This window comes from Helianthus annuus, chromosome 6 (assembly GCF_002127325.2).
Source record: "Helianthus annuus cultivar XRQ/B chromosome 6, HanXRQr2.0-SUNRISE, whole genome shotgun sequence".
NCBI lineage: Eukaryota > Viridiplantae > Streptophyta > Magnoliopsida > Asterales > Asteraceae > Helianthus > Helianthus annuus.
The window spans coordinates 129,961,431-129,971,642 of record NC_035438.2 but is presented as its reverse complement, the minus strand read 5'-3'; the positions used below and the strand labels follow the sequence as shown (position 1 = coordinate 129,971,642).

At 31.1% G+C, this 10,212-nt stretch overlaps 1 long non-coding RNA gene across 6 annotated transcripts; it reads right to left on the bottom strand.

Annotated features, from left to right (window-relative positions):
* Positions 1-1,169: 1,169 nt before the first annotated feature.
* Positions 1,170-9,436, bottom strand: LOC110865564. 6 transcript variants are annotated; one of them, XR_004859630.1, is made up of 11 exons: positions 9,056-9,434; positions 8,857-8,977; positions 7,793-8,700; positions 7,454-7,708; positions 6,863-7,341; positions 6,723-6,792; positions 6,565-6,651; positions 6,320-6,479; positions 5,333-5,574; positions 5,131-5,232; positions 1,170-1,376 (listed from the first exon to the last, which is right to left on the bottom strand). It is a non-coding gene; the product is annotated as an uncharacterized LOC110865564 (long non-coding RNA). The 6 variants fall into 6 exon arrangements; XR_004859633.1 differs by lacking the exon at positions 1,170-1,376 and having other exon boundaries at positions 4,896-5,232; positions 5,333-5,452; positions 5,525-5,574; positions 9,056-9,436; XR_004859631.1 differs by lacking the exon at positions 1,170-1,376 and having other exon boundaries at positions 4,896-5,232; positions 7,793-7,923; positions 8,016-8,700; positions 9,056-9,432.
* Positions 9,437-10,212: the final 776 nt, after the last annotated feature.

Sequence of the window (10,212 nt, the reverse complement as noted above, 5' to 3'; positions counted from 1 at the left end):
AGGGAAATAAAATAAATAAAAGTTTAATCATATAAAAAGTACAAATAAAATATAAGAAAGTACAAAGATCTTCAATTAAAACACAAACATACGAACATAAACGAACGCAAATCAACGAATGTTCACGAACACGTTCACGAACACCTTACCGAATGTTCACGAACACAATCGAACGAACGAGACCTCTGTTCATGTTCGTTCATTTAACTAATCGAACGAAATTTCTTTTTCATGTTCGTTCGTTTATTAAACGAACGAATATAAACGAACTTCCCGCCGAACGGTTCACGAACTGTTCGCTGAACGTTCGGTTCGTTTACAGCCCTACGCATCATGCCTTATTTTCTATTGCTAATTTGTTGCGAATAAAATAACATGAAGGATAAAGAAGTTGTTTCATCTATAACTAAAGTAAAATATATATATAGAGAGGTCTCTAATAAGAGTGATATATATTGAGTTTCTGTGATTTATGTTTGTAAAGAAATTTTGTACTATTTAATAAACCGATATTTTCTAGTACTAAAACAAATAAACATTATGATGATAAGTTTGTTGTTTCCTTTTAATTTCACATGTAAAAGGTCTTGTAAATATCTACAAGCAAAAACTTTTTCTTACCAACTTTTAAAAAACAACTTAAACATGCCAAAAATGAGACAAAAAGAAAAGAAACATACACCGCCCAACACTACCTAACGTCCATCCCATCCCATCACTTCTATTTTTTATTTTAAATAAAAACAGTCTTAATTTCTAATATATATTTACATACATTTCGGATTTTCTAATAACTTGAAAACACACACATCCAAATACATGTGGCTGTTCATCGAGTTGATTTAAAAAAAAACTGATTTCGATCCGAATTCAAAAACCGAACATTTATGTTCGGATCTATTCAGATAAACCGAATTGTGAGATAAACAAACAAAATAAGCAAATTATATATATATATATATATATATATATATATATATATATATATATATATATATATATATATATATATATATATATATACACACACACTAGTCACTTACCCGCGCGATGCGGCGGGAGTGGCAATTTACAATAGTATAATTGTTTACCGTTAGTTTATCCGTCGTCTCATGAAATATTGTATAGTACTTAAGTTAGTTTTCTTATTCGTGATACAATGGCACTGGTTTTTCTGTTAGTTTATCGATTATTTGGTGTTCTTCTACAAGAATAGTACAAAACAAGGAAGTAGATGTAATTAAAAACAAGAAGAGTTCAAAACAGTCAAGTAACTGGACAAAACAATAAAAACACCATGCGGGGAGTCTCTTGTATCTCTTCCTGTTTGACCAATACATCCGTTCGCTTATGACTTTCTTGTACCTTCTCCTCTACTGTACCAGATTTCGACACATAAAAAATGTTAGACGCCTACAGGTGGTTTAAAATAGTAATTAAAAGGTTTGTCACCGGATGAGGGTTTGCCACCGGAGGTGGGTTTAACATCGGACGAAAAGGGTTTCTAACTTCAGGGTTTGAAGTTAGAGGGTTTGAATCAGGAAGGTTTAAATGGCGACGGGATGATCGTTCATGGTTTGTTAATCCTTGTGGTTCAATGGGAATTGGATAACCACCACCCATACCTCTCAATTGATATTTGTTTGGAGTGATTTATAAACTGAAAAATACAATTTTGATTGTATATAAAGATCAATTTTAAAGCAAATAAAAATAGTTTGATTAGATATAAAAAAAAGGATTGTGTAAACTTAAACATACAATTTTTATTGGATATAAAAATCAATTTTCTTACCATGTTAAAAATTAACATCAAAGTAAACTGAAACACAAGGATTGTGTAAACTTAAAAACAAAATTTTTATTGTAACATTTTTAACATCAAAGTTAAGTCAAATGTTTATTGGATTTATATTTTTTTGACCAAAAGAAATGGAAGCAAGTGCTGAACACGACCTTTTGTGCCTGAGGATAGGCCCGTATGAGGGGAAGCCCATATATTAAATTACATGATTATTGGATAAAACGTGTGCCCTTTTTAACATCTTCTAGTAATAATCATTTTGTTTTTATTGATAATATTAAATTTAAAATTTATAGAATAGATTTTAATGCTAATGACAAAGATAACCGATAATAATATATTAATTGTTATAATCATATATTAATTATTAAAATCTAAAAACATATATTAGCGTTTTAAATATTTAAAAAGATAAAGATTTTGTAAGTCTATAAAGTAAAAGTACATCAATTTAAATGGTTACGATGAAAAATATTAACACTAATTTGAGTCAATATTTGCATACTAAATTTAATGTTAACATCGGAAAAGATCTACAAAGCCACAAACCAAATTAGTTGCAGACCTATAGTTTACATGTATGGTAATTTAAGGGTTATGTTTTCTTGGTTTAAACTGATTTTTTATAAATATCTTTTAAATCATTAGTTCGTATAAAAAATTAATAATAAAAGATCAAACAATCGATTCATCTTAGATGATCAGTTTTAAGTTTCAACCCGAATCGACCCGAATCGTTAAATGGTAATAACCGAATGGTGTGGATCTAAAATGGTTGACTTGCTTCGATTAGTACCGATTTTGTCTGTTTCAAATGTTTTTAAATACCCAAACATAAAATTAAAAGAAAGATTAACCCAACAATCAATAAATACCCAAATAAAAAACTAAAAGAAAGATTAACAACATTATTACAAAACATATACCTACAAAGATGATTCTTACCCAACCCAATTTTTATCACCAACTTTCCATGAATATTTATCCAAACATTTATATTTCCAATCTTAAATCTTCCATAGGTGTGTGTAGGATCATTTGAGAATCAATTAGATGATCAGTTTTAAGTTTCAACCCGAATCGACCCGAATCGTTAAATGGTAAAAACCGAATGGTGTGGATCTAAAATGGTTGACTTGCTTCGATTAGTACCGATTTTGTCTGTTTCAAATGTTTTTAAATACCCAAACATAAATTTAAAAGAAAGATTAACCCAACCATCAATAAACACCCAAATAAAAAACTAAAAGAAAGATTAACAACATTATTACAAAAGGGGTATGATAAATATACCCATCACAAGGATTAATATACCCAAAAGTCAATTTTAGTAATGATTTTGTAATGATTAACTAATTTATTATATTATTTTATTATAAAGTAAAAAGTAATAATTATGTTTTATTATAAAGTTAAAAGTAATGATTATGTTTTTTATCTTATTTTATTTTATAATACTTTTGTTACTTTTTTATATTTTGTTATACTATTATTAGTATTACTATGTTTTATTGAGTTTTTTCACAAAGTAGTGTTGGAGGAAAAAATATTTACCAAAATGGTGTTTCTTGAATAATATTTACCAAAATAGTGTTTTTTAACTATTAGTTGTGTCTTTTTCTTAATAAAAAGGATAAAAATAATGGTATGTTTAATAAAACACAGAACTTTATTCTTATACTAAATATATTGCGGGTCTCAGTGGAATAGAATGCTTGCCAAATTTTTAGTATGATAAGATATGTAAAAATTTAAAAAGTAATACACATAAACATTACAATTAATATGATAAGACATGTAAAAATCTACAGTAATACATATAAACAATACATAAAAATTCGAAACCCATGATATTATATTCAGACATCATTTATTAATAATTTAATTTAAAAACAAAACAATAAACGCTACATGAAAACATAATATTGAACCCAGGCAGTAAAACAAAGTTGTGTATTTGTAAATATAGCATATAATATAAGTTATTGTAAAAACATTACGACATAATTTTTTTAGTTTAATAGTCCAAAAATACATTTAATTAAAAATAAAGAAATAAAATTTTAATTTATTGGTATCAAATAGTTGAAAAAAGATCCTGTTATATTAATGAACGGAAATGTTTGTACAATTCTTTTTTTATGTTTTTTATTTCACTTTTAAATATATTTGAGATGATTCGTTCGTTTTCCTAAAAGAAAATACTATAATATTATATTGATGAATAAAAAAATAAGGAAAGAGTTATAAAAAAAGTAGTATAGATTAATAATGAAATACAGTGTTGGACATTAATAATGAAATTGCTAAAGTACTTTTTATTGAATTAACGGTCTAGCTCCGCCACTAAAAAATTATTTAACTAAGTGGGTACTTTAAAAAATATTTACCAAAATAGGTGTTTTTTTACGAACCTGTTTTTTGTTGAACTAAAATTGTTTTCCTTTTAACTCATGTTAAATAACATATTTTTGAAAAGAAAATTATTTTACACAATAAAATTAGGAGTGAGAAAAAGTTAGTTTAAAAAAAAACCTTTATTAAATAAAGTTGCTTTATGGAAACTTGTTCCATTTAAGTTTTAGAGTTGGTGTATGCAAAAAAAAAAAAAAAAAAAAAAAAAAAAAAAAAAAAAAAAAAAAACTGAAAAGTTAAACTAAATGACTTGACTTGTGGGTAAAAATAAAAAAGGTTTGACTTTTTGGGTGTATTTAACAACACCCATTACAAAACATATACCTACAAAGATGATTCTTACCCAACCCAATTTTTATCACCAACTTTCCATGAATATTTATCCAAACATTTATATTTTCAATCTTAAATCTTCCATAGGTGTGTGTAGGATCATTTGAGAATCAATTATGCAATTGAGAATCATGAAGTTAATCTGGGTAATATTTTTTGTTGACCCGCAACGTGATGCTTAATCACTGGTTAGAAACACCCAAAAGTAATTCAACACGTGTAATAAAGGTTTTTAAAGATATATTGTTTTATTATTTAGTATGTAAAACCACATTTTTTTCCTAGTTGACAAATAAACAAATGCAAACAGACAATTAGGAAACATTATATCAAACAATGAACCTTTAACCGATAAAATTTTGACAGGATTTTAACCCTTTCAATTAAATAAAAAACAAAGAGGCAGTTAAACAATACATCTGGATTCAACAACAAAAACTAATTAATAAAAAAAAACAAAAAGGCTGTTAAAGAATACAGATCCAAAAACCACAGTTATTTCAACATTTACAACCTTCTAAAGTTAAAAGCCACAGTTAAAAGTTACAAAAAAAACCAAGAAATTTGGAAGAACTTACAACAATGCAAGAGGCAGATGTAAAAAGCCGACAAAAAATGTGAAACCTTGATGTGAGAGCCGAGAAACAACGCAAGATCCAGATGCAAAGAGTCAATATATTCTGAAATCGAAGTAAAATAGAAGTTGTTAGGTTGATGTTTTGAAGGTTTAATTGATGCAAGATTTAAAAGTAGGATTTAGTTCAACTGAGATAAACTTACAATTTGAAAGTTTAATTCGTCTCAGTTGAGTGTTTATAGAGTGTTGAGCTTGATAAAGTATTTGTAGAGACTGAAGCAAGCATGCTCTCTTTCAGACAACAGTAAAATCTTGCTTTACAGCTGTAGATGTAAAAGCAGTACGTCAGTTGAGTGTAGTTGAGGGTTTGTAGAGTGTTGAGCTTGATGAAGTACTTATAGAGACTGAAGCAAGCATGAGACAACAGTAAAATCTTGCTTTACATCTGTAGATGTAAAGAGTACACGGTAAGTAGTAAAAAAACAAAAAGGACAAAAGTCAAACAAAAGATCCTGACATGACTTGGTTTTTGAAAAGGTTGAGATATATTAAAAGATATTATTCTAACTAAAGACTTATTAAGAATATCAAAAAAGTCTTTGGATTATAACTTGAAGTTGGATTCTAACTAAACCATTTGGTATTTGAAAGGGGTAATACTTCCAGCTATAAAGCATGAGTCGGGATGGTTTTTGGGTATCTTTAGTTATAGTGCACCCAAAAAGCATGATTCGGGTTGGTTTTTGGGTATCTTTAGTTATATTTGCATAACAAAACTTTGTAATCATTTTATTCGGTTCAACTGTATATATAAACCATGTAACTTTAAGTCGCAGATTTAAGTCGCACATTTTATTCGGTTCAACTGTATATAAACCACGTAAATTTAAGTCGCACAGTTAAAATTCTTTTGAGTAACTAAACGATCAACCCACGAACCCAGTAAATCAACCCAAACACCCATTTCATGGGTTCGACCCAAAACTGACCCGAACCTATTTAGACTAACCCATAAAACAAACCATGAATTATCATCAATGTTATTATTGTAAATGATAAATGAATGAACTGCTAACAAAAAATTTAATAGTACAAACAAAGTAGTGTTTGTGGGTGAGCTCAACCTAACCAATCAAGTCCCGATCTTTACAACTCTAGAAAAAATCATATAAATGTAAAACAATACTTACAGGGTAATCATCATGCACACGCCAGATGCTCTCGCCAAGTAGGTTTGCTACCAATAAGACAGTCAGCGGTGGTAAATAGTTCTTTTCAGACACCGGAATGGTATTCGTGGTAATCACCTCTTGAAATAGACCACTTGACAACCGATCAATTGCTAGTGGACTGCCGTAAAACATATCCACTTAACTTAAACCATTCATTTTCATATGGAAGAGACAAAGTATGAGGTAAAAGGTGTGTGAGTTACCTGAAAACAGCATGCGTGTTGTATGCATAAACTTCCATGCCCCTTCCCCTTCACGATGCAACAGGTCTGCTCCTTTGGCAATAGTACCTATAAACACAAAATCAACATATTAATCGCCATATAAAGAGATACAAGAGGAAGAAGAAAGTAAATCTCACCAGCAGTATCGATCATGTCATCCACCATAACTGCTACTTTACCTTTCACATCACCGTTCAAATTCGTTACCTGAAAAGGGTAATATTAGAAACATCAAAAGGGAGAATATAATTCTTTCCTTCATCTATAAACTTCTTACTTCAGCTACATTGTGCCCATGACGCCGCTTATCAACAATGGTCAATGGCGCATCTGATAACTTTTTAGCAAAAGCTCGTGCTCTAGCAACTCCACCAACATCCGAGGGCACCCATAGTTGTTAATTGCGAATAGCGACAAATAGCGATAAGGTACCTATAAGCCACATAGCGAATAGCGATAAATAGTGGGCGGAAATTTTATAAACAGCGATACGTATGAAAATTTTTTAAATATTTTTATATGTATATTATATCAAAATACCCTGGTATATATGCCATTTTACATATATATTTAACAAAAATCTATAATCCAGCCATTTTATAGCTATATTTACTTGCTATTTATATCAAAAGAAATTAATTGTCACTATTCTCGCTATGAGTCGCTATAATCCTAAATCAGCCATGTTTACCGATTTTGCACCGTCCATTGCCACCTTGAGAGCCGCCACGTTTACCAAATTTGCCAAATCAGCACCTGAAAATACGATAAACAGATCGTAAACTGAACTGACATAAAGAATTATGTAAATATAAACTGTTGCTGACCTTGAACAACATCAACCTTTCGAGTAATGTATTGTACTTACATTTTGAATTTCGGTAACCTTCGACTTCTGGCTTTTTAACCGTTCACCGCCTGCATTCTCGATCAGCTCTCCCTAACACCACTCTCAAATCTCCAGCATTCGCAATGTAAATCAACCCTTTACAAATAACACCTACCAAACAGCACGTCCCCACAGACGCTATTTGCAGGCTATTCGCCATTGTTATCTTACAACCGAAAGAAACTCATATCTTGATAACATTCGCAGACATATCTTGATCCTCAGACGCAAATCCTGAACCAAAATAAACAAATACTTTATAAAGTTTCACACTTACACAATCGAATCGAATTCTTGAAACCGTTTAACCGAACTTACTCTTGAGATTAGCAAACAGATTCTCGTTAACGAATCTTGACGTCTCCTGTCCACCATGTCCCTCATAGACACCGATGAACGTTCCGTACGGACCTGAATTCATCGAACTCAACGGTCCTGATTCAACCTGGCTGATCTAACAAATTGTTTGCTTGAATCACAACCATTGAAAATTCATCACTTACATGCATCAATGAACACAAAATTGGAAAAGGAACTTTACCTAGAAAGGCATTGAGCAAGCAGATAAATCCCAAACCTTGAAGGGTTTATGTACCATCCTTTCTTGAGAACCAACCTCCCAGATGCTTATGTGATATAGAAAACAAAATCATGTAAGAAAATCGCAAAAGTGATATAGAAAATGAAAGGGACTGATCTGGCCTGCAAAGGCAGTTAGCCTCACTAACCCAGACTATTAGTTCTCACCTTGGAGACAGCTTTTCCTAAGTAGTCGGAACCCTCATCTCTTAAATCATAAGCTTTATAGACACCTGCAAGATGATAACTGTATGCACAAATACACAACATCAAAAGGTTGTACCAAATAATGCTACAAAGACATCAATTAAGACAATTTGTTTCATTAGAGATACAAATCTTACCTGTTGAAGTGCCGCTAGAAATAGTTGCTCGACCAGTTGACCCCATGTATGATGTACCACTTCCGTTCTCGCAACATCAAGAAAATAATCAATCAAACGGCAGTAAATGTCCTTCCAAACTCATACAATTCCACAAATCTTCAAGTGTAACCATAATATTTCATTAACAGTGAAAAGTATTGATTCAAAAAAAGAAGTAAACTGTACATAATCATGAGGAAGCGATAACTGTTTCCCTGTCTCCTTAAGCAGTCGCTCCAGCTCAGCATTTGCAGACGCCATAACCTCGCACTGTTCGAAACCCTAGCAAAAAAACCACAGTCAAAGAAACCGAAAACCAAACGAAATCTCCCTAAAAAAACACAAAACACATAAAAAAGCCTATAAATTTAAACAAAAAATCAAGAAATCTTGTAAATAAACCCTAGACTTGTAAATAAACCCGAGAAATCTACTTACAAAGAACAGAGTGCTTGTTGTGCTATTCTAGAGAGAAATCTACTACAAATAAACCATAGATCTTGCCAGATCTTCCACCCACAAGCACCATCGTTGACGAACCCACAACCAAAAGGAAGATCTGAAACATTACCCAGATTAGATTCAAATAACAAAAAATATAATAATAATAAATAAGATATGGTAACAAGAAAGGTACCCTACAGTCAAACCAGTAGATCTGGTGTCGGATCTACTGAGATAGTGTCGGATCTTGAAGCCACCGGGAAAGAAGCCATAGAAATCGATCTGATGTCGGATCTGGTGTCGGATCTGCTGAGATAGTGTCGGATCTTGAAGCCACCGGGAAAGAAGCCATGAAGCGACTGTTGGAGTGGAGAAGGGGAGAAGACGGTGATGGCGACGACCGGTTCGATGGAGGAGCGGTGGAGGAGCGGTGGAGGATCGATGGATGAAATGAAGGTTAGGGTTAGGGTTTGTAGAGAAAGGTGGAGCGTCTGGATGGATGAAACGAATTTTGTGGTTAGATAGAGTGAATGAAAGATTATATTGGATCCATCAAACTAAAAACGGGTCAAGTTAATCCGGGTAAGATCCGCGTGGGTATCAGGTGTTGAAAACAAGTTTTCAACACTTTGTGCTTAACAGGTTTGTACAATGGGCTTTAAAGACTTGTAAAGTGGCAAATGACCATTCTATCCTTCCTATATGCTTTATAAAGTAGTATAGATATATATATATATATATATATATAGTGTGAGGTTCATTGGGAACCGGAGAACACTCTTAAAAATTTAACTTAACATGTTAAAAATCAATTTCGTTTAAATTTTTTCGATGCTTTTCCTTATAAATACTTGTAGAAGCATTTTTAATAAAAAAAATAAAAAACTAAAAATATAAAAAAAGATAAAAAGGACTTAATTTTTTTTTAGAAAAATGATTTTTTTAATGGAATAGTTTCTACCCATTTTTATAAGGAAAGTGCTGAAAAAGATTTTAAAAAAATGATTTTTAACATGTTAAGTTAATTTTATAAGATATATTTTTAACTGCTTTTTAAACATTTTTTTTATATTTTTTAGTTTTTGATTTTTTATTAAAAATGTATCTACATGTATTTATAAGAAAAAGTGTAGAAAACAATTTTTAGTGTTCTCCAATGAACTCTCCCCTATATATATAGGATTAGGTTCAAGAGTGAACACTAGTGTATTTGTGAACTGAGTGAACTAATCCTGGCCATACACGTGTGTAAATAATGGCCAAGATTTGATGATGAAATACACTTGCGTATTTTGCGATTTGATGATAAAATCCTAGCCATACATGTGTGTAAATCAATGGCCACGATTT